Source organism: Saccopteryx leptura, chromosome 1, assembly GCF_036850995.1.
Source record: "Saccopteryx leptura isolate mSacLep1 chromosome 1, mSacLep1_pri_phased_curated, whole genome shotgun sequence".
Classification (NCBI taxonomy): Eukaryota; Metazoa; Chordata; class Mammalia; order Chiroptera; family Emballonuridae; genus Saccopteryx; species Saccopteryx leptura.
Window position 1 is genome coordinate 103,325,440 of NC_089503.1, and position 22,236 is coordinate 103,347,675.

Sequence of the window (22,236 nt, forward strand, 5' to 3'; positions counted from 1 at the left end):
CGGAGCCGGCACTCGCTCTCCGTCCCACCCCTTCCCTCCCCTCCTGTCTCCTCCCTTCCCGCGCGCCGCGCTCCGGGCTTCGCCTGACATCTAGCTGCTGCTGGGCGCCGGCGGCCGCCGCTCTCCGGCCAGGCGGAGAGGAAAGAAGGAGCTCTTGAAGAAGAGAGCCAGGGATTCGACACCCTTAGTAACAGTAGAGGTGAGGTGCGGGGCGCAGCCTCCACCCAACCCCTAGGTTTTTTAATTACCTCTGGAACACGGGTTTTGTTTCCCCTGCCGCTCCAGGAGAGGAGTTTTGTCCTGGGCTTCCATGTTTGCCCCAGTTCAGTGCGTGTCATCTCGCCTCTTACTTTTGCTCCGGGTTCAGGGCTGCACCCCTTGTCTCCCGAAGATCGGTTTTAGAAGGTCGCTTTCACGGCCCCAGCTCAGGCCTCCGGTGCCGCCCGCTTCTGGGCGGCGAGCAGTGGAATTGTGAGAAGTCTTAAGACGCAGAATTCGCGGGCCCTGGTGAACCAAGGGTCAGAGGATCCGCAGGAATCAATCGCCGGAGGTGGACGCCCGAGTTTAGCGGTCGCGATACCTGGGAGTTGAGGTCGAAGCCTGAGAGAAACTTTTATCCCTCTCAGTCTTAATCGTGTCCTCGGCTTTGTGCCTCCCCCCCCCCCCCCTCAATTAAGGAACCTGGTTGGAAAGAGTTCCCAAGAACTGCGCCCTGCTTAGCGCAGTATTCAGGGAGCAGTGAAAGCTTGCAGCTCTAATCCCCCTAAAGTGCCTCCCCCTCCCAGTTGGCTGTCCTCCCTGGAAGTGGAGATCCCCAACCTCCGGGTAGAGCAACCAGAAGAAATCTGCCCTTCCTCAGCGGCGGAGAGTTCCCTTGGAGGCTCTCCTTCTCCCCCCTTTCCCCGGATCTTGGCGAAGGTAGGGGCAAGAGGTGGGGAACGCTCTTTTGGGTGCAGGCCCTGGAGGCCCACTGACAATCAGGAGTGTGGGGGTGGGGTGACGGTGGGAGTGGAGAGCGCGATCCCGGGGTCTCCAGGACAGTCAGCCTCCCCAGGTCAGGCAGTCTTAGCAACACCGGGTTTCGATCGCAAGTCCTAAGTCTCCACATTTTGTCCCCAACACGCGGGTGGGTCAAAGGTTTTCGGCAAGACTCCGGTATAATCACTTCCTGATGTGTGCTTCTAGCATTGCCCCAGATGGAGAGTCAGGCTCCAGGAACTGTAGGGTCATGGAAGGTGGCAGAAGCCAACTAGAGACAAAAATTTGCTTCCGATTGCAAAAGGCCAGACAGCAGAGTTCCACAAATCAGAAATTATCTGCGTTCCCAAGAGCTGCTAATGGAGTAGTCTTAAGGACAGGCAATTCCATCCCAGCAAACATCATTCCTGTCCCCTGCTCCTGGGGAAAGTGCTGGGACCTGCAGGAGAGGACAGCAGAGGGAAGAGAAGCCACTTGGAACTTCCTACCTACCTGATGCGAGAGAAAGCCCAGGCCCTAAGTATTCCTTTTGATAAACAATCAAGAACAGTCCTGTTAAAGCCGGTTTTTCTCACTAAGGTCTGCAGTCTGTAAGAGGAAAGGTGTTTCAAGAAAGTTAAGAAATCAGGTCTGCAAGGAAGGTACTTGGAGAAGGGATGTCAGAAGAGTAGAAAAGACCTTCCTACTGCCTCACCAGGGAAATAAAGAATCATTAAACTTGTTCGTTTCTGCTTAGATCAGGGCTAGTCAACCTTTTTATACCTACCGCCCACTTTTGTATCTCTGTTAGTAGTAAAATTTTCTAACCACCAACTAGTTCCACAGTAATGGTGATTTATAAAGTAGGGAAGTAACTTTACTTTATAAAATTTATAAAGCAGAGTTACAGCAAGTAAAAGCATATAATAATAATTACTTACCAAGTACTTTTTGTCGGATTTTCGCTAAGTTTGGCAGAATAAATCTTTATAAAACAACTTACTATAGTTAAAGCTATCTTTTTATTTATACTTTGGTTGCTCCACTACCGCCCACCATGAAAGCTGGAACGCCCCCTAGTGGGCGGTAGGGACCAGGTTGACCACCACTAGCCTAGATGGTGCCTGCTGAAGGTTGCTGCCTGGCTGTCCACATCTACTACCAGCCCCTCCCAAGTGCAGTAGCTGGAGAAGCACACAATTAGCCCTTGATCCTAATCTCCTATTAATCCTCAAATCAGAGAAAGAGAGAAACTCTGGGCACAGTGGAAGAGAAGGAACAATTCCTCCATGGTCCTGGATTCCCCCCACCTCCATGCCATATTCACTCTATGTGAAAATCTCCTTTGCTTCATAAAGTCTGCTCATTAAAAAGCCCAGCCCTTGTTAGTAAGTGTTAAAGAGAGATTAATGTCTGGATTTAAGAGGTGGAGAAGGTAACAGGAGGAAGGCAGGCAAGGCTGTGGCTGAGTGCCAGCACTGGGATCCTAGCGTTTCCACTTAGCGCTGAAGGCTGGCTGCACAGCAGTTTGATCAGGTTTATTGGGCCCAGATAAAGGAGCAGTGGCTCCATCACCAAAACTGGCACCGTTTATAACCAGAGCTATGTCCTTGGAGCTCTAGAAGGCTGATGAGAATCCCCAGTTCAGAGATTTCAAATGGCAGCACCTAAAAACAAGCTAGATGGAAAATTATAAGAGAAAACTTTCTTTCTCCCTCTCTCCTTCCCTCCTCTCTAATGTTCATATATTTGTAGTGATTTCTTTTTTCCTTTTATTTCTTAAAGGGTATGATAAGGGAAGCTGGAACACCAGTTCTGAAAGGTCCTAAAAATAGAAGAGCCCTCCGTCTGTTGGGCAGGTCATGCTGGAGACAGGGGAATGGATGAGTTGACCTTCGGGTGGAATTCCATTGCTAAACCTTCCTGATCCCTCACGTCCCTCATATCCTCCTCCTCCTCCACCACCACCACCACCCCCACCCTACACCCCGACTGACAGCAGGCCTCAGGGCTCAGTTTGTGGAAGAGGAGGGTACAGCAAGTCTAAGGGATCTCACAGGAAGAAGACTGGGAATCAGAACTCATTCTGAGCACTGACTATGAGTCTTAATACATTACCTGTGCTGCTTGATTTAATCCTTACAACAGCCCTATTAATGTAGGTACTATTATTTTTTCCATCTCTGCAGATGAAAAACAGACTCAGAGAGGTAACGTGCATCAACTAAGACTACAGAACTAGGAAGTATCAGAGCTGTGACTTCAAATCAGACCATTCTGCCACTAGTGAGATAGGAAAGGGAAGCAAGGGCTTTTAATTTCCCTTCTCTTACCCACTGAGGCCAAGTTCTGTGCAGCAGGCAGCCGCACCTAGGGCCCAACAGTTGTCCACTGAATCAGGCTAGCAGGTAAATAGACTTACATCTCCCTCAGGGTCTCTGCACTTTTCCTCTTTCCTCAAAATCTCAGGCAGAAGTTGAGGAGGGTGTTTTGTACTACAGTAAAACTTGGAACTCAACAGATGCACAAGAAGATGATGGTGGTGTTTTAAATATTCTGATTGAGTGTAAATGGCATGTTGCAACTCATTTTGTTTCCAACTCCTCATTTGGAAATAGTTTTAAATTTTAAAAGGTACACTTTCTTATCACAATAAATACATCCAGGACCTTGGGGAGAATAAGCTACTTTGCATCTCCACCAAATCTTGTGATGATTGGGGAATGAAACATTTGCAGAGAAAGATGCAACAGACTGTAAGGCCTGAATGGAAAAAGTGGCTCCCCACAACAACGGAGAACCCCAGAGTGCCACTGAAGGATGCCCCAGGCTGTCACATGTGCTTTCCGGTATTCACCTCACTAGGGACCCTTGGCGGAAGACACAGCAGACCCGTTGTGCCCTTACCTGCTGGCAAAAGATTTTACAATGCTTCAAGGGCATCATTGCAGAGATCTTCTAGCTAGAGGCAGATAATGTCAAGAACTTGCCCTCAGTGCATTCAGGGTGGGGCAAGAGTAGGCTCACAGTTGCTCATATGGATTAATTAATTATTGCTCAATATTGTGCAATAATTAATTAGTAATACAAGAATAAACTCACAACTGTGAGCCTACTCTTGCCCCACTCTGTATGTTGACAGTTTTCCTTGCTTTACCTTCTTTTTAAGGTTTCATTCTTTTATGCCACTTTCCTTAGATGCCCTCTTCCAAAAATCAGAGGGAGAAATAACCAAGTGACTATGGAACCTGGTTGGTTGAGCCCAGAAAAGCAAATAAGAAGATGATTTCTTTGATTAGTATTTGCCTTTTATTTTATTTTATTTTATTTTATTTATTATTATTATTTTTTTGCCCATGGAGTTCTGGTTCGTGGTATCCACAAACTTGGGCTTCTTCTCCAGGTTCTAAATGTGCCTTCCTCTCATCTTCAAGGCAAAGAATGACTTTTCAAAGGGAGAAGAAGAGGAGTTATTGCTTTTAGTCCCTGAGCCTTGGGTTACTGTGACCCCAAGATCTTTGTGATTAAGGGAGGGAAAACTTTTTTTTTGCTCTTCTTTATCCAGCATATTGTAAATTGTGTTGGGACCTAATGTCGTCAACTCAAATAACAAATCTGAGTTGTTATTAGTGCAAAGATGCCCTGAAGGGGTAGGCAGCAGTTGATGAAATCTGCAACGGATGTCATGGGGAAGTGTGTTTATTATTATAATGGGATTTAATGTACACTGGGACCAGATGATGACAGCCATTTAACAACGAGATGCTTAATAAGAGAGGTCCCTTAATGATAGCAGCTTGGGCTCAGGTTATTATGGAAGAAGCACAGTGTTTCACTGGCTGTCACAAACCATGTGCCAGGTTTTATGGGGTTTCCTAACAAAGCTTTGGGGTGAGACATAGCAACCATTGTTGTCAGCTTTTTGGCATAAGGTCTTAATGTTGTCTTTGAAAGGGCATCTGCACTTAGAGAAAGGCATTTTCTCCCTGTGGGTACTTGTCACCACAAACACACGGGCCTCGGGCCAACATTGGGGAATTTATGGTGATTTTGGAAATTGGCTTGGTTCTGAGAGAGTGGGTCTCCATTTCAAAACTAAAATTTTTTAGCTGTCAAGGGGTGCAGTTTCCATGTTGTGTGGCATGAATTGAAGGAGCACGACCCCCTGAGGCCCACAGCTAAATCCCCAGACGAGAATGAAAATTAAGCCATCAGAAACAGGCCTTTCTAGCCCTTTGGTGTTTCCTTGTGGAGGGGCCAGGAAGAGGGGAAGTATGTAATATTTTCTTAGGCTGTTTAACTTTAAATAGCCTACTGTTTAACTTATGAGGTGTTCAAAGTTACAAGGTTCAATCCCCATATATTTCAATGCAAGGCAGTTGTTTCATGACAGGAGTGCTACAGTTATATACAAGACAGGGAGAGCAGGTACAGGGGCTGTCACGAGGTGCCACCAGAAGCACCGTGGTCCAGAAATACGACTCTTAACTAAGCGGTACAGTTCTATAGATTTCTCTCCCGATGGGAGATGAGTGGATGCAGACTGCTGTGTCCATCCCATATAGGACTCATCCACAGTTATTGTGCCGTCTGTCCGCAAAGCTGACGACAGGCAGCTGCCAAGTCTTCAGAGCAGAACATTTCATTTCTCCTGACAAGGAGAAAGGACAAGAAGTGAGTGAACTTCCAGTCATCCCTCTCTGAAGCTGAATTTCTGCAGGAGTGGCTCTTCAAACAGAAGGGGTGCACAAGATGAAATGATCGGACTCAATGACAGGCAATTTAAGCCAATTACATTAAAATGAGTATAGTAAAACAGACCATCATATTCTGTGAAGTGGAACTCAAACTTTGAACAGATTTGTAAGATGAAGTGAAAGACTTGGAGCTATCCCTCGAGGAAAGCTCACTGCCTTTTCCCAGGGCTAAGGTCGGTGGGAGGTGCAGTGAAGGTTGTTGTGGGCTCTGAGCCAGGCCTGCGACTGACTGCATCTTCTTTGCTAGGGTGAGTTCAGCTGTCTCTTTAGAAAGTCATTCTTGGATCTTTGATGGAGTCTTTGCCCCACTCTCCAGTCAGAATCAACGTCTCCCTCCTCCATAAGTCCCTTAGCACTGTGTGAGTGTTTCCTGTAGTATTTGCCACCATCTGTCTTGTATCTGGCTCAGTTACATGCGTTCTGACCACCACCCTCCTCTCTGGTTTCTGGAAGACAGTCTCAATCTTGTTCAGTTTAGTATTCCCATTCCCCAACCCTCAGAGTAGAGTCTACCTCTGCTTCTTAAATGTTAGTGAACGAACTAATTGAATGAGTGCCTCCGTGAACAAATGAATGGACAGACGGACGAATGAATGGACATATACACCAATTCTGTGTATCCCAGCATTTAGGGCAGTATTTTTGTAGCTACGGGTTTCTCACTGACCCTTGGAAAATCAACAAGATATAAACCAGGGAATAGCTATTGAATTTAATGATATACAGCTCCTTGAGGCTAAAACTGATTTTTACTTCAATTTATGTCTCCTTCAGGGACCTGGAACCAAGCTTTACTCATTATTCTTGGAACATTAATAAATGTTTATTAAATTGCATTTAGATTAAAATGAATTGATTTGAATCGTGCTGCTTGTTACTGCACCAATGGCTTCATACCCCCAATCCCAAATAGCTTTGTTAGCCAGATCAAGGCTAAGAAGAGCATTTGATCTCCTGCTCAGGACCCCAGTGAGTGTAGGACTGCTGACCACACCCAGCACTAGCATATGAGACAGGCGTGAGGCACAAGTCCTGAGAAGTTAACTCTGCTGTTATCAGGTGTCAGAGGCTAGCTAGGTGTTCTGCAAAAGCCCTCTTGCACACACAGGAGGTCACATTCTTCAGTGGACCTCACTGTTAGTTAGATACAGGCTCTGAGACTGAGTTCTGGCCAGTGCGTGGATGGTGAGCAGACGTCCATCGTGCTGCTTCCAGAACTGTCCCACAAAAACTCCCACGTGGGATCCTGAGTGATAGAGATGGCAGAGCCAAGACAGGTAAAGCCTGGGTCCCTGAATTGCAACTGGAAGGGTAGCTGCCTGCCTGCTGAGAACACCCATTGTGGACTTTAATATAAACGAGGGTCACCAAATTAAACACAGAGCACCCAGTTTAATTTGAATTTCAGAAAAGTGATGCATAATATGTTAGTATAAAAGTGTATCCCAAATATTGCACAGAGCAGTTCCAGGTGTCCCCAAACCACAGCCCGCAGGCCGCATGCAGCCCCCTGAGGCCATTTATCCACCCCACCCCCCACTGCACTTCCGGAAGGGGCACCTCTTTCATTGGTGGTCAGTGAGAGGAGCACTGTATGTGGTGGCCCTCCAATGGTCTGAGGGACAGTGAACTGGCCCCCTGTGTAAAAAGTTTGGGGACCCCTGATACCTTTAAAAAATGGTGTCTGAAATTAGAATTTAAATTGGGGCCCTGGCCCGTTGGCTCAGTGGTAGAGCATCGGCCTGGTGTGCAGGAGTCCAGGGTTCGATTCCCAGCCAGGGCACACAGGAGAGGCGCCCATCTGCTTCTCCACCCCTCCCCGTCTCCTTCCTCTCTGTCTCTCTCTTCCCCTCCCACAGCCAGGGCTCCATTGGAGCAAAGTTGGCCAGGGCGCTGAGGATAGTTCTGTGGCCTCTGCCTCAGGCGCTGGAATGGCTCTGGTTGCAGCAGAGCAACGCCCCAGATGGGCAGAGCATCGCCCCCTGGTGGGTGTGCCGGTGTCTGACTGCCTCCCCGTTTCCAACTTCAGAAAAATACAAAAAAATTTTTTAATTGGTATTTTTTTCCTTTTTTACAGAGAGAGAGTCAGAGAGAGGGATAGATAGGGACAGACAGACAGGAACGGAGAGAGATGAGAAGCATCAATCATCAGTTTTTCGTTGTGACACCTTAGTTGTTCACTGATTGCTTTCTCATATGTGTCTTGACTGTGGGCCTTCAGCAGACCCAGTAACCCCTTGCCCAAGCCAGCGACCTTGGGTCCAAGCTGGTAAGCTCTGATAAAACCTGATGAGCCCACGCTCAAGCCGGCAACCTCGGGGTCTCAAACCTGGATCTTCCACATCCCAGTCCGACACTCTATCCACTGTGCCACCACCTGGTCAGGCTAAATTGGTATTTTTTAAAACTTTAGATACCTTTAGTCTTTAGCTAATTCTATACTTTGGGAGTTGTTTATGATAGGAGCTAGCATTGCCTTAATTATTACTATACTTTGTTTCATTTTAGAAAGGCAGCAGGTCTACAGTGTCTGAGCTGGGGTTCTGGCCTAGGACAAGAGGCTCTCCCGAGTCCTCTTGGCAGTGTGGTTACATATAGGGCAGGTCCATCTGGAGACTGGAGCATTCTGTGCAAACAGGGCCAAGGGGAAATCTAGGAAGCACCTTAACAGTTTCTATGAACCTGTTTTTCTCCAGCTTCCTCTTCCACCACACTGTGCTCCATGAGGACAAGCATGATTGTGGGTTTACTGCTGTGTCTGTTGTACTTGACCCATGGTAAAATATGAGAGTTATTTTTTGTGGGGAGAAAGCAGATAGGAAGGCATCATAATATCCAAGACCTTAAAGCAGGGGTCCCCACACTTTTTACACAGGGGGCCAGTTCACTGTCCCTCAGACCATTGGAGGGCCGGACTATAAAAAAAACTATGAACAAATCCCTAGGCACACTGCACATATCTTATTTTAAAGTAAAAAAACAAAACAGAAACAAATACAATATTTAAAATAAAGAACAAGTAAATTTAAATCAACAAACTGACCAGTATTTCAATGGGAACTATGGGCCTGCTTTTGGCTAATGAGATGGTCAATGTCCGGTTCCATATTTGTCACTGCTAGCCGTAGCAAGTGATATGACGCGCTTCCGGATCCGTGACGCGTACGTCCCGCGTCACCAGAAGTACCGCGTCACCAGAAGTACTGTAGGTGAGCGACGCCGCACTTTGCATCCGCATCCTGTGTTCCTCTCACTGACCACCAATGAAAGAGGTACCCCTTCCGGAAGTGCGGAGGGGGCTGGATAAATGGCCTCAGGGGCTGGATAAATGGCCTCAGGGGGCCGCATGCGGCCTGCAGGCTGTAGTTTGGGGACCCCTGCATTAAGGAATACAATTAAAACTATTGAGAACGCTAGCAAGTCAATGATCACCTCATCCTCTATTCCTTCCTTTGTTCCTAAAACCCTGAGAACTTGGGCTGCGACTCACTCACATGGGTCTGTGTTCAAATACACCACCTCTTAGGTCCTGGGTCATCTTGGGTCAATTACTTGAATTCCCTGAGTTGCAGTGTCTTCATCTGTATTCTGGGGACAGTTATGGTACCCACCTCACTAGACTTTCTAAGAAGATGCACAAGGGTGGGGGGAGGGGCACTTGGTCTCCTCAATACAAGATCTGAAGATGTTAGATATTCCTAGGGATGATGTTGGGTAATCTTTCTTTCAACTGTCCTCCTACAAAATGCCTTATGAATATCAGGAAGTAAGGTCGTGTGATAAATTTTAAATCTTTTTTAAAGGACTGAAAGGTGACCTGCGAGTATTGACATAGTTGTAGCCATGAGCAATTATTTGTGGCCTCATTCTCCTCCTCTTATTCCCTTCATTGGGATGGATGAGGCAAGCAGGTAAATGCAGCACGAGGTGGGAGTGCAGGGGGGGGGGGTAATTTTCACCTCATAGCATGACGTGTTTATTAGTGTGCATGTACGCTCAGTGTGGCAGCCTGGTTTCCTTGCGTTAAATAGCGGTCATGCCCAACTGGCTTTCCATGTACCATTACTCTAAGTGATTGAGCCAATTTCTCCCTCTGCCATGAGTTTAAGTTGTAAACCTCTCAGCCAGACTGGGAGGCACTGATGGGCTGCCTGTTGTGATTATTATTAATCTTTAGGGTTATACTTACAAGACCAAGAGGTCTGTGGAGAAGCCCAGGATGAGGACGAGGCAGGCATGGGCTGCAGACAACCCCCTCTGTCTGGGCTACACATGTGTGCTCATTTTGGCCTTGCAAAGAGGCTCCAGCTCACCCGCTCTGGGTGAGTGATCCCTTGTGCTAGGGAAATGGTGGAAGGTTGAGTGTCCTCTGTCCCATCTGGCTGGAGATAGGAAAGGAGTCATAGGAAAAGCTGAAACAGTTGTAAAAAGCCGGGTGCCTCCATACTCAGAAGTCATTCGCCAGCCATATTTTTTCTCTCTTTTTCATATATTGATTAGCCAGACCTTAAATTATCCAGCAGAAACTTGCAGGGGCAGCAGCCACCTCCTAGCTGCTAGCTAGTTCACCAGGACCATGTATGTTTCGCACAACGACGCTGGGGAAACAGGAGTCACAGAGGACTGCATGGCTGTTGGAAGTGGTAAGCACCTTAGAATCAGACTAATGCTGGTCTCAAATCCAAATCTGTCACTTAGTAGCAGTGTAAAAATTTGGCAGGTTTCTTAACTTAAGCCTTGATTTCCTTGCCTACATAATGAGGATACCTAAGGTCTCTGTAACCACAAAGTTAAGAAACTTCACTTCTTGCTGTTTCACTAAGATCAAATGTAGAAACTTGACCATGACCCCATAGTTCCTAAGGGACAAACAAAGCTGGGATGTAAACCTAAATCTAGCCGATTCCCAAACCTACCTGGATACCGCTCTACCTGCACCCCATGTTTAGGGAAGCAGAGGCAATCCCCTACGACAAAGGTGGCTATCAGGATGGGAGGGGAGGGCTGTACCTCCCCATCTCTGCTTTTCAAATCCATCTCAACACCTTGTGTGAGAGAAGCAAATAGGCTAAGGTCCCATATGATTCTAGTGATGTATGTTAAATTTCAGTTTCTAAAAGTCTTCCTCCTCTACCTTCACCCATGTCTAAAATTAAGATGTGGCCCTGGCCGGTTGGCTCAACGGTAGAGCATCGGCCTGGCGTGTGGGGGACCCGGGTTCGATTCCCGGCCAGGGCACATAGGAGAAGCGCCCATTTGCTTCTCCACCCCCCCCCCCCTCCTTCCTCTCTGTCTCTCTCTTCCCCTCCCGCAGCCAAGGCTCCATTGGAGCAAAGATGGCCCGGGCGCTAGGGATGGCTCCTTGGCCTCTGCCCCAGGCGCTAGAGTGGCTCTGGTCTTGGCAGAGTGATGCCCCGGAGGGACAGAGCATCGCCCCCTGGTGGGCAGAGCATCGCCCCTGGTGGGCATGCCGGGTGGATCCCGGTCGGGCGCATGCGGGAGTCTGTCTGACTCTCTCCCCGTTTCCAGCTTCAGAAAAAATAAATAAATAAAATAAAATTAAGATGCCAAAAGATATTATGAAAAAGAGAAATTTGGTGAAAAGCAGGAAGGACAATAGATCAACTGCAGAGTCTATAGCAAGACATGGACATTTCTGGTTTATCGAAGCCCCATTCTGCAGGAACTCCCAGTCACTGGAGGGGTTTGTCTTTCAAGGGGAAGCACTAAGATAAACTGCAGATGTCTGACTGTTTGGGAGCTTTTTCCCCAAACAGACTTGATATCCTGTCTCCCCAGAAAGAGAATGTTCCTTCTGTCGAGTTCGCTGCCTATTGAGTACCTTTAGTAACAAGGGGGAAAAAAAAGTGATCATGGAGGATGGTCAATTTTTTTCTCTCCCCCCATCATCTCTTTGGAAAATTCTGGAATATTCTGTTAGGCAGATTGGAGACAACATGGTGAAATTATAAAAACTCTGGCTTTCCATAAGAAATGATGACATCGGATCACTTCCAACAAAATGTTGGGATCTTGATAACATTATACGGAGTGAAATAAGTAAATCAGAAAAAAACAAGAACTACAGGATTCCATACATTGGTGGGACATAAAAATGAGACTAAGAGACATGGACAAGAGTGTGGTGGTTGGGGGGGGGGGCGCAGAGAGAGGAAGGAGGGAGAGGGGGAGGGGGAGAGGCACAAAGAAAGCTAGATAGAAGGTGACGGAGGACAATCTGACTTTGGGTGATGGGTGTGCAACAGAATTGAATGACAAGATAACCTGGACATGTTTTCTTTGAATATATGTACACTGATTTGTTGATGTCACCCCATTAAAGTAAAAATTTATTTGTAAAAAAAAAAAAAAAAAAAAAAAGAAACTCTGGCTTTCTAGTCAGAAGACCTGGATTCAAGGCCCGCTCTGCAAAAACGTCCTGTGACACCCTGGACAAGTCACCTAAGTCTCTCTGCTTCTGCAGTCCCCTCTGTATAAATGGGGATGTTACATGAAAAGAGTTTCCAACCATTGGCAAGTGCTTGCCCCGTTCTTTGAGAAGAGCCCTGAGACCCGTCTCCAGTGTAGCATCTGGCCTTGAGCAAGTTGCTGCCCCTCCTTGGGACCTCAGGTACCTCGTGGAAAACATGACAATACTGGACTAGTTCTACGGCCAAGGCCACTCTAGCTTATGAAACCTATAATACTCCGTGAGCTCTGTCAGATACATCAGAATTAGGTGTTTGCACCTTCTGGCTGAGAGAAGGTATGATGTGAGTGTGTCGAAGATAAGTGGTCTCTCATTATTGAGCTTTGATTCCCATCGTGAAGGACCCCCTTACCTCCACACAGGAGCAGGCAAAATGGAGGAGGAGAGAGCATGGTCTGGGCTTCAGCTCGGGCAGGAAATGGGTAAGGTGCTTCTGTCAGTGATGGCTCTCTGTGGTTCTAGAAAGAAAAGGAAATATCAGCGGTGAAGCCATGGCCAGGTCATAGAGGAAGGGTTGGGGGATGGGCATGGCAGCTGTAGTTAGGGGAATGTTTAGCTGTGACCCAAATAAGATGTCCTTGGTATGAAGGGGGGGCAGAATTAGATATAGATATAGATATAGACATAGACATAGATATGCTATTTTGAATCAGGTCTAGAAACACATCTGTTCCTCTCTTGTTCAGAAACCATATCCAAACATTGTGCACCTGACTCAAAGCAAGTAATATAAAAATTGCTAACTACAGGCCACCTCAGGGGCTCTGCACTTGGTGTCCCCCCCCATACATACACCTCCCATGCAAATCTCTTTCCATTCCACAGTACACTTGTTTCCATATTAACATCTCAACTCAAACAGCATTTTCTTGGAGAAATATTGCAACTGCCAAGGGTTGCGTCCTGCCCCCTTAGACCCTGGGGAGGGGGGACTATTTCCTTTGTTTAAGTTACTGTTTATTTCCTGGCTCCTGCCCCTGGAGCCTCCCGAAGCTCCTTTGTAGTTAGTGTAAGCTTCATGAGGACAGAGGCTGTACTTTCTTTCCCTTTGCATCCAAACCACCAGGAAGGACCATGCTGGCGTATAGTAGGCTCCTGATAAATATTTGTTCAAAAAATGAAAGAACAAAATGAGAAATGTGCTGCCTTATCTCCCTCCCTCTTTCTCTCCCTCCCTCCCTCCCTCCTCCCCCTCTCTCTCTCTCCCTCCCCCTCCTCCTCTCTCTCCCTCCTTCTCTCCCTTCCTCCCTCCCTCCCTCTCTTTCTCTCACCATCCCTCCCCCCTCTCCCTCCCTTCCTCCCTTTCTCTCTTTCTCTCCCTCCCTCCTCTCTCTCCATCCCTCCCTTCTTCCCTCCCTCCCTCCCTCCCTCTAGGAGGATGTTTAAACAAACAGGCAGCACAGTTCTAGCAATGAGGGATTTGGGCCCAAATAACTACCAGGCTGGAAGTGAGAGGTGCCGTCCTGCCAGAGCTCCCAGGTAGGTGCTGATTACACTGCAGCTATTTTTACGGCTGCTGCTTCCGAAAGAAACACCTTCCTGAGGAACAACATCCGGCACCTAAAGGTGTGCCAGCCAAGGCAGAGGCGAGCTGAGTGACCACACCCGCAACGCTGTATCCAGTACTCTCCCATCTTCTGTACCGTTTCATAGATAAGGACACCTCAGCTCAGAAAGCGTTAGGACTTAGACCAAGGTCTGCCCACAGCTACTGTTCTTGACTTGAAGCATTCCATAAATGAACACAGGCTTGTTGGCTCCCCGTGCCTGCCCCTCTTGGGGCTGGTTAGTAGGCCAGACTAGTGAGGCAAGTGAGGAACCCAGGTTGCAATGTTTAAGGAGGCATCACCTTCTGGGCCTGGGCCTGATTCTGAGAGTGGTGCTTTGTTAAACTGTACACTCTCACCTGACTGGGCAGTGGCACAGTGGATAGAGTGGACCCAGGTTCAAAACCCCAAGGTTGCTGGCTTGAGCTCAGGTTCATCTGTCTTGAGTGCTGGGTCACAGGCTTGAGCATGGGATCATAGACAGGACCCCAGAATCGCTGGCTTGAACCCCAAGGCCATTGGCTTGAGCCCAAGGTCACTGACTTGAGCAAGGGGTCACTTGCTCAGCTGGACCCCCCTGGTCAAGGCACGTATGGAAAAGCAACCAAGGAACAACTAAAGTGCTGCAACTACAAGTTGGTGCTTCTCATCTCTCTCCTTTTCTGTCTGTTTCTCTTGCTAAAAAGAAAAAGAAAAAAAAAATGCACTCTCAGCCCCATGCTTGCCTCTTCTAGTCCTGGCCCTCAGTATATCTTTCTGCAATGTTCTCTCCTGTCACATGATACTTCTTTGCCTAGAAATACCAGCAAAATAACTGGAGGCTAGACTGGTCTTGGGGAGGGTTTGGCTTACTTTGCCTACTTGCTTCTAGTCGCTTTTTGGCAACCTCTCTTCCAAATGGCCACTGGATTCACTCTTCTAAAGGGCAGATCTGTGCCACTCCCCAAATGAAAACCCTTCAATGGCTCTTCTCATGGCCTACATTTAAAAAAAGCTGAAACTACTTGGCTTGGCCTTGAATACCTTTACATTCTGGTGCCATTTTGCCTCCTGAAGTTGTCATGCTTCCCCAGTTCAGACAGGCTGTGTGTTCTGCCCTTATCGGTCTGGGACAAAGCCATTTATTTACCCTTCAAAGTCTGATTCCAAGGATGTCCGTACTCAAGATGGCTCAATAATTGGAGCAAAGCCGATGTAAACTTAGCTTACCACCGACGGCCAGATGGGTTGTCTAACTTTGGAGTGCAGTGCTGGGTGGAGGGCTAAGGCCTGCAGGCCAGCCGGGGCCTCCCAGGGCTCCTTCCCACTCCGTGCTGCAGGGGTGGAAAATCACCCTCAGAACACAGCCTGGGCAGTGCTAACTTTATAGCCGGGCTGAGTGTGACTCCTGCCTTTGAACTAACTGGGTTTATATTTTCCTGCAACAATGTGGGTCCGTGTTGTTGTTAATGAAATGCAACCAGTTTCCCAAGTACCCTAGGACCTCCCCATCCACCCAGGGCCTGTGTGTAGACTTTGCCTGTCAGCGCGAAGGCCCCCCAAAGCCGCCAGCGTCGGGGATGTGTAACTAGTGTACAGCTTTACTAAGTGGGCTCTGCCCACCCAGCCTTCCTCCTGGCTCCCCTCCTCCTTACTTTTTGTCTAAGTCCTCATTTGTGTGTCTTCCTTTCTCTTCTGTGTCTTAATGTATTTGTCTCCTTTGCATGATCTTGAGAATCAAGCTAAAGTCAGGCTGACATTTTAGCCTAGTCTCCCCAAGGAGCTCAGATCTGAGATCTTTATTCCTGGAAAGAAAGTATCTGTATGTGTTGGTTTGGGAGAGACATTGGCAAAGAAAGAATAGGCATGTGTGCCATGATCAAAACGATAGCAATAAATAGTAATGATGCCCGAGTTATATACTGAGTGATTTTTTTATGCTTTTTCTTACCGAGCCTCACAAAAATCCTAAAAGCTAGGCAGTGACTGCTGTACACTCATTTTAAAAATGGTTTTTGTTACACCCAGTTCCAAATAAGAATGTTTAGGCCTGGAGAGTTACAACATTAGCCTAAGGAGGGCTGTCATCCTGTTCAGTCTTACAGGCTATAGCTCTAACTATTTGGGCATCCCTGAACTAGTCCCTTCACCTTTCTGTACCTGTGACAGAAATAAGGAGAGAGTCTTGCTTGCTTTACAAGATAGGAGGGCTACATGGGACACTGAATGTGAGTGCTATCGTGTCAATACTTATCCTTATTAAATCAGAAATCCCATGAGATCTGGTATAGGAGAGAATTACATGAGACACTGGGAATTATTACTTTTTTAATATTCTTATTTTTATTGAGAGGAGGGGAGGCAGAGACAGACTCCCACATGTGCCCCAACCAGGATCCACTCCGCAAGCCCTCTATGAGGCAATGCTCAGCCCATCTGGGGCCATTGCTCCATTGCTCAGCAACCGAGCTCTTCTTAGCACTTGAGGCAGAGGTTATGAAGCCATCCTCAGCATCCAGGGCCAACTCGCTCCAATCAAGCCATGGCTATGGGAGAGGAAGAGAGAGAGAGAAAAAAGCAGGAGGGGGAGGGGTGAAGCAGATGGTTGCTTCTCCTGTGTGCCCTGACCTGGAATTGAACCCGGGACATCCACTGGGCCAATGCTCTACCACTGAGCCAACTGGCCAGGGCCTAGGAATTTTTTTTTCATATATGAAAACCATTGATATATTTTCTTGTTTTGATTTAAGCCTGCATTTTCCGTCTTGACAGACTGTCACCCTTTACAATCTAGGATCTTTGGTTTGTCTATGGGACTTTATGCTCCTCAGAGGTGGTTTTAATTTGAGCCAATGACTATTTAGGAGTTAGGTAGAACAAATGTATCATCCCCATTCCTCATGCAGGAAAACTGAAATAAGAAATGGGTCTCAGGAGACAGCGCAGAGCAAGATCTCCTGACTTCTTCTCTGGTCATTTTGCATTCACTCATGTTTCTACGGTGGGGGCCTGGGTGAATGGCAGTGCTTATAGAGGGCAGGATCAAGTGGAGTGGGGGAATAAGGGGCCACCATCATCGTATCAGAATGTGCATGTGCCCCTCATTAAACATCAGTGTGTAACGCTCTGTAAGATATGAGCTTCAGTTAACTACTCGTAATGTGTTTTGTTGTAATTTAAATACAGTAAGTGGTTTTAAACGTTTTAATTTTGTTATTTTTCTCTTTGTAATTTGGAGTCGATGCAGTTTTTCAAGTGCCAAGCAGTTTCTTAGACCTTTGTGGCCTTTGACTCATTGCCTAGGATGCTGCAAAACAACCCTGGGCAGAGTAACAAGAGGCTTTACCTTTTCTTTGGTTCTGAGGTAGAGCTTTGGAGCTTTGGCTGGAGAGATCTGAGTTCAAGTCCTGTATCTGCTCTGTGTCCTGGGAAAACCGTTTAAATTCTCTGTCTGATCTGTAAAATGGAGAGAGTAATATATATGTGTGTGTGGCTATTTTTCAATGTTGATATACGTTTTTATATGTATATTGGTATATATATTTCAACGTTGGTATAAGTTTTATAATATATATTAAGGTGCCTAGTCCAAAGTCCTCAATGTAGTAAGTGATCAGCAATGGAAGCTATTTTATTGTGGTTTTCCTTCCCCTCCTAACCTAGTTGGACTCATGGAGGTGGTTCCCTGAGGGGCGGCCTTTTGACAGTGTCTTTGTGAGAAGGGAGAATAGGCTGTGTACCTCATCATTATCATGTCTCTCTGGAGTGGGCATGAAGGAGACAGCGGCCAGGGGAGCACCAGGCTGCTGGTTCAACTTTAGGCCCTCAGATCCCTCCCTCCTCTGACTGCCCTAAATCCCTTCATTCCACTACAGGCCAGGAAAGACCTGGAACCACATCCACAAAAGCCCCAAGTTCTGCCCACGAGTCAAGATTGAGGATCTCCCACAACAGTTTTGTATGGAGATAGAGGCCTGGCATGTCTGTCCTGCCCACTGCTGGGCTCGTAAGGAAACCAAGGAAAGGAGGAACATAAACAAGGAGGAGCAACTAAAGCTGTACTGTGGGAAGAACCAGGCCAGAAGGAGCAGGAGAAGAGAATCCTGACTCCTCTCTGCCAGAGGCGATGACAGATCACCAGCGTGCATGGCTGGGGGGACAGAAGGACCAGTGGGTGCATCGAAAGCCACCCTGGCCTATCTCCCTGGACTTCACACCCTGAAGTCAGGGCTGGAGAGGTGGAGGCTCAGCCCTCTGACAAGTCAGAATCACTTGAGGTACTTGTCAAAAATGCATGTTCCTTGGCCCTGGCTCAGTGGATAGAGCATCGGCTCAGCATATGGATGTCCAGGGTTCACTTCCCGGTCAGGGCACACAGGAGAAGCGACCATCTGCTTCTTCCCCCCCCCTCCTCTCCCTCTTCTCTCCCTCTTCCTCTCCTGCAGCCAGAGGCTCAATTGGTTTGAGCTTGTCCCTGGGCACTGAGGATAACTCCATTGAAGCACATCAGCATCAGATGCTAAAAATAGCTCCACACTCCAGCATCAGCCCCAGAGGAGGTTGCCAGGTAGATTCCAGTCAAGGCACATGCAGGAGTCTGCCTCACTATCTCCCCTGCTCTCACTTAAAAAAATAAAATAAAATAAATAAATTTTAAAAGTTTAAAAATGCATGTTCCTGAACTCCACCCTAAAACTTACCCAACCCCTGCCTCTAGGGACATAAGGTTCAGTAACCTGAATTTTTAACAAATATCTCAAATATATTCAGGTTAAGAATTTGGGGTGTGTCTTTGGGGAAGAACAGAGAAGGACCTAGAAAATTTTCTCTGTGGTTGATCTTAAATGCTATACAAATTAGATTGAAGATAATATTGGCAATAGACATTTTGGTTTGACAAATGTTTACTGCACACCTCCTATGTGCCAGGAACTTACTCTTCCATCAGGCAGCCTGGCAGTGTAGAGGAAAGGTGGTTAGGATGGTCACCACAGTGTTACGTGCAGCGCCCCAGCACACGAGTGCAATGTCCCAAGGAAGTTTCGGTGGCCAGAACTGGGAACTGGGAGTCGAGCAAGGAGGCCTCTGCAGTTTTCATTTTTGAGGTCAAGTGTTGTCCATAGAAGGTGGACAGCCTTTCATTTCTCTTAAGCTGAAATACAGGGAAACCTCCTTTCCCCCTACCTCTGATGTTCACTCTTCTTGGAGATGATGAAAGAAGATTGAACCACTGGTCCACTTCTATTTGTGCATCTGAAATTTGGGCTCTGCTAGGTTATGTGTGCCCCATCTTAGCCAAAGTAAAGGAACTCTCTCTGCTTTACTCTTCTCCAGCCAAAATAGCCGTGAGTCAAAACAAACAACCCTTGGCACCCAAAGCTGGCTCCTCCTACGCAAAAGGCAAAATATTTCTTTTCTGTTGATGCTGGCCCCTCTTACGCGAGGCATGGTGCGCGCGCACCCACCTGTGCGCGGATCGCTGGTAACCACGTGGGAAACCCTGGTGCAGAGAGGCGCTTGCTGCCCACAGGCCTGGGTTGTGCGGTTTTAATGGAGGATACTTTTTAAAAATTCATGTTAAGTGAAGTCGACTTTCTGTGGTCACAGGCCTGATCCTGCCAGCAGGCCCCTCCGCCCCCTCGTGGTGTCCACTCATCACCCAGGCCCAGTAGGCGCCCGACCTCCCTCGGGCGAGGGTGGAGGGGGAATGTAGAGGGGCACAGCAGGGAGAGGGCTGGCGGTCACTGGAGAGCTGGGCGGGGTTCTGCCCCGGCCACCCGCCGCCACTTTTTCCATGCCGTGCTGACCTCTAGTGGACACCATGCAGAACTGTATGGGACGCTGGGCCTCAGTGGGAAGTGAGGCTTGTCTCAAACCCCTGCGGTATCCACTCGTGCTTTGCATGTTAGGATCCCCTGGGAGCTGTGCAATATCCTTGTCCAAGACCCACCACAGTCCAGTTAGGTCAAAATCTCCGACAGTGGGACTTCGGTGCAGGTTTTTTTTTTAAAGCTCTACAGGTGCTGCTAAAAGTGCCGCCAAGAGGATCAAGAGCCCTAGGTCAAAATCGGGCATTTCCTGGCTTCTAACATGTGTGCCAGAGTAGGTGGCAGTAGTGTCTGAATATGGCTGAGTGTGTCTATCCTTGAGTGTATGTATCCTCAAGTGTGCCCGAGTTTGAGCTTTTGTGTCCCGCCTCCCCAGCCTCCCCGATATCGGTGTCTGACTATGGGGGGTCCTGTGTGGGGGTATATGGTTGGTGGGGTGAGGGCTGCCTGGACTCCCATCCCTGCACTGAGCATAAAGGGACCTGTCAGTATCTCACTGTCCTTCAGAGCTAGTGGAGATGGCTACAGCCTTTTTCCCTAGCTCACATAGCTCACACTTTGCTCCTGAGTTCTTCCAGTAATCTAGCCTCAGTACCCTCTCAAGAAGAGAAAAGTCTAGACTGAAATAGATACCAGTTTACCCATCAGCTGGGGCTGAGTCTGCAGGGGACTGGGTAGTCTCTTCAGGCCCACACCCTATCAGGACCAAAGTGAGGTGGTGGGGAGGGAGAAGACCCAGCACCAGCACAAGGAAATGAATTTCCAGCAGCTGCATGGGATTGAAATCAACCTCTTCTACCCAGTCTCTGTCTAACATTCCTGAAAACAATCTCCTGACCCTCTCCTCCTTTCTCTTCCTCACGGTCACAGCTTGTGGTGAATTTACTTCTGATTGTTCTGCCCTTTCTTCCCCTAGGCTTGGCTGGAGGGCACCGTCCTGGAGAGATCTACCCAACCCTAGGTCGGATGGCTTGACCCTCTCCTGCCCAGACTCGCTGAGGGAGTTAGGGGCACAATGAGGGGCAGCATGACCCTTGGGAGTGGGGCAGGCTGGAATGGTGCCTCAGCCCTTAGGGAGTTCTCAGGGGAAGGGCAATCTTGCACACCCATGCCCATCCTTTCGGGGCAGAGAGGAAGGGCAGTGCCCTACGTTAGAAGAGGCAAGGATACAGGATCGAATGCCTGTGTTTGCATTACCTGTCTCCTCTGTGAGCCCGAGTCTCACCTTCTGCAAAATGGAGAAGGGACTCTCCTCCTTAAGCATTGTTGTGATGACTAAGTGACATAATACATTGGGGGGGGGGGGGGAAATATATATATATATATATATATATATATATATTTAAGATGTAGATAGATAAATGGAACCTGGCCCACAGTGGATGACCATACATAAAATTAATGACTATGGTGACAGCTAGCACTTATTGAATGCACATGACAGAGCGATGGCTGAGGCTTTTTATATGTATTGTTTAATCCTCACAGCAATACTTCTGAAGGGAATTCTTTCATTTCCCCCCATTTTCCAGTGGGCAAAATGAGGTAGGGAAGTATTGGGAAATGAGTTCAAAGACACTGGCCCGAAGTAGGGGACCTGGAAATGGAAAAAGTAAGCCCCGGAAAGTCCTGTGATAATTTATCATTTGTGCACATATTGAGGCATAGTGTTTGCTGGTGTCTGTGCACGAGGGAATGTGTGTGCATGCACATTGGCGTATTGTCACTGCACAACCCCAGCCCTGTACTCGTCCTCCTAAAAGATTTTCCCCAGGAGGGCCACCTCTTGCAGAAGCAAAATGGGGGGGCTAGTTCCTGCAACCAGTGAGGAGCAAACCGGCAGGGTGGGAGTCAGGTGCCTTTGGACAGAGGGAGAGACTTCATTCAACAGAAGAGACCCTCAGGGCGGGTACAACCATGATCCCCATTTTACATGTGAAGATATTGAGGAGCCTGCTGCACAACAGGGTGGATCAGGAAGTCATCCACACCTTGAACTGTGAAGCAGGCTTGTGAGATGGAAGGATCTTCCTTTGACACTGTCCACTCCCCAGGGGTTAGCTGGTTTCTTTCCAGGGAGCCTGGGGCCAGCAGTGTGAGCGTGAGGAGCCTGGGCCACCCCGCTGCCATCAGTGCATCCCAGCAACCCACCCGCTGCCTCCAGCAAAGGGCCCGATGCTTTCTGCACCTCGCTTGGAATTGACACTTGATGGAATTGGTTTAATTTTGAAGCCTCCTCTGCTGCACTCTGTCCCCTTCCTCGCTGATCTGCTGAGTGGGGCTGGGGGATGGGAACATAGACCCAGGGCTTGCTTCCATCCTCTCTTGGCTGTGTGACTGTGACCACTCTCCTGCTTCTCTGGTCATGTCTGAAGTCTCATCCAGTTTGACAGTCTTCGTCCGTGCTTCCAATCAGATCCCCGTCAGCCTGACCTGCCGTGGGTGGGTGGGGTGTGTGGGGGCTGTCATTGCACCTGTAATCCTAGATGACCGTGTTTCATCACAGCAGAAAAAATAGTGTGTGGCTGGGGGCAGGTGTCATCCTGGCACTGCCAACCCACGTGGCTTGACCTCAGGGCTAGACAGGACTGAAGCTGAGGCTGCATGGTTGTAGACTTGGGACTGGTTCACCCTCCCAAACGCCTCAGCGCATCACAGGAAGTAGCAGAGCAAAGAAG

General features: G+C 48.0%; 1 long non-coding RNA gene across 5 annotated transcripts; it reads left to right on the forward strand.

Moving 5' to 3' along the window:
- Window positions 1-32: 32 nt before the first annotated feature.
- Window positions 33-18,429, forward strand: LOC136398638 (uncharacterized). 5 transcript variants are annotated; one of them, XR_010750015.1, is made up of 6 exons: window positions 33-918; window positions 2,743-2,812; window positions 6,489-6,991; window positions 9,518-9,625; window positions 10,215-10,357; window positions 17,606-18,429. It is a non-coding gene; the product is annotated as an uncharacterized lncRNA (long non-coding RNA). The 5 variants fall into 5 exon arrangements; XR_010750014.1 differs by lacking the exon at window positions 9,518-9,625 and adding an exon at window positions 9,892-10,036; XR_010750013.1 differs by lacking the exon at window positions 9,518-9,625 and having other exon boundaries at window positions 17,606-18,427.
- The last annotated feature ends 3,807 nt before the right edge of the window (window positions 18,430-22,236 follow it).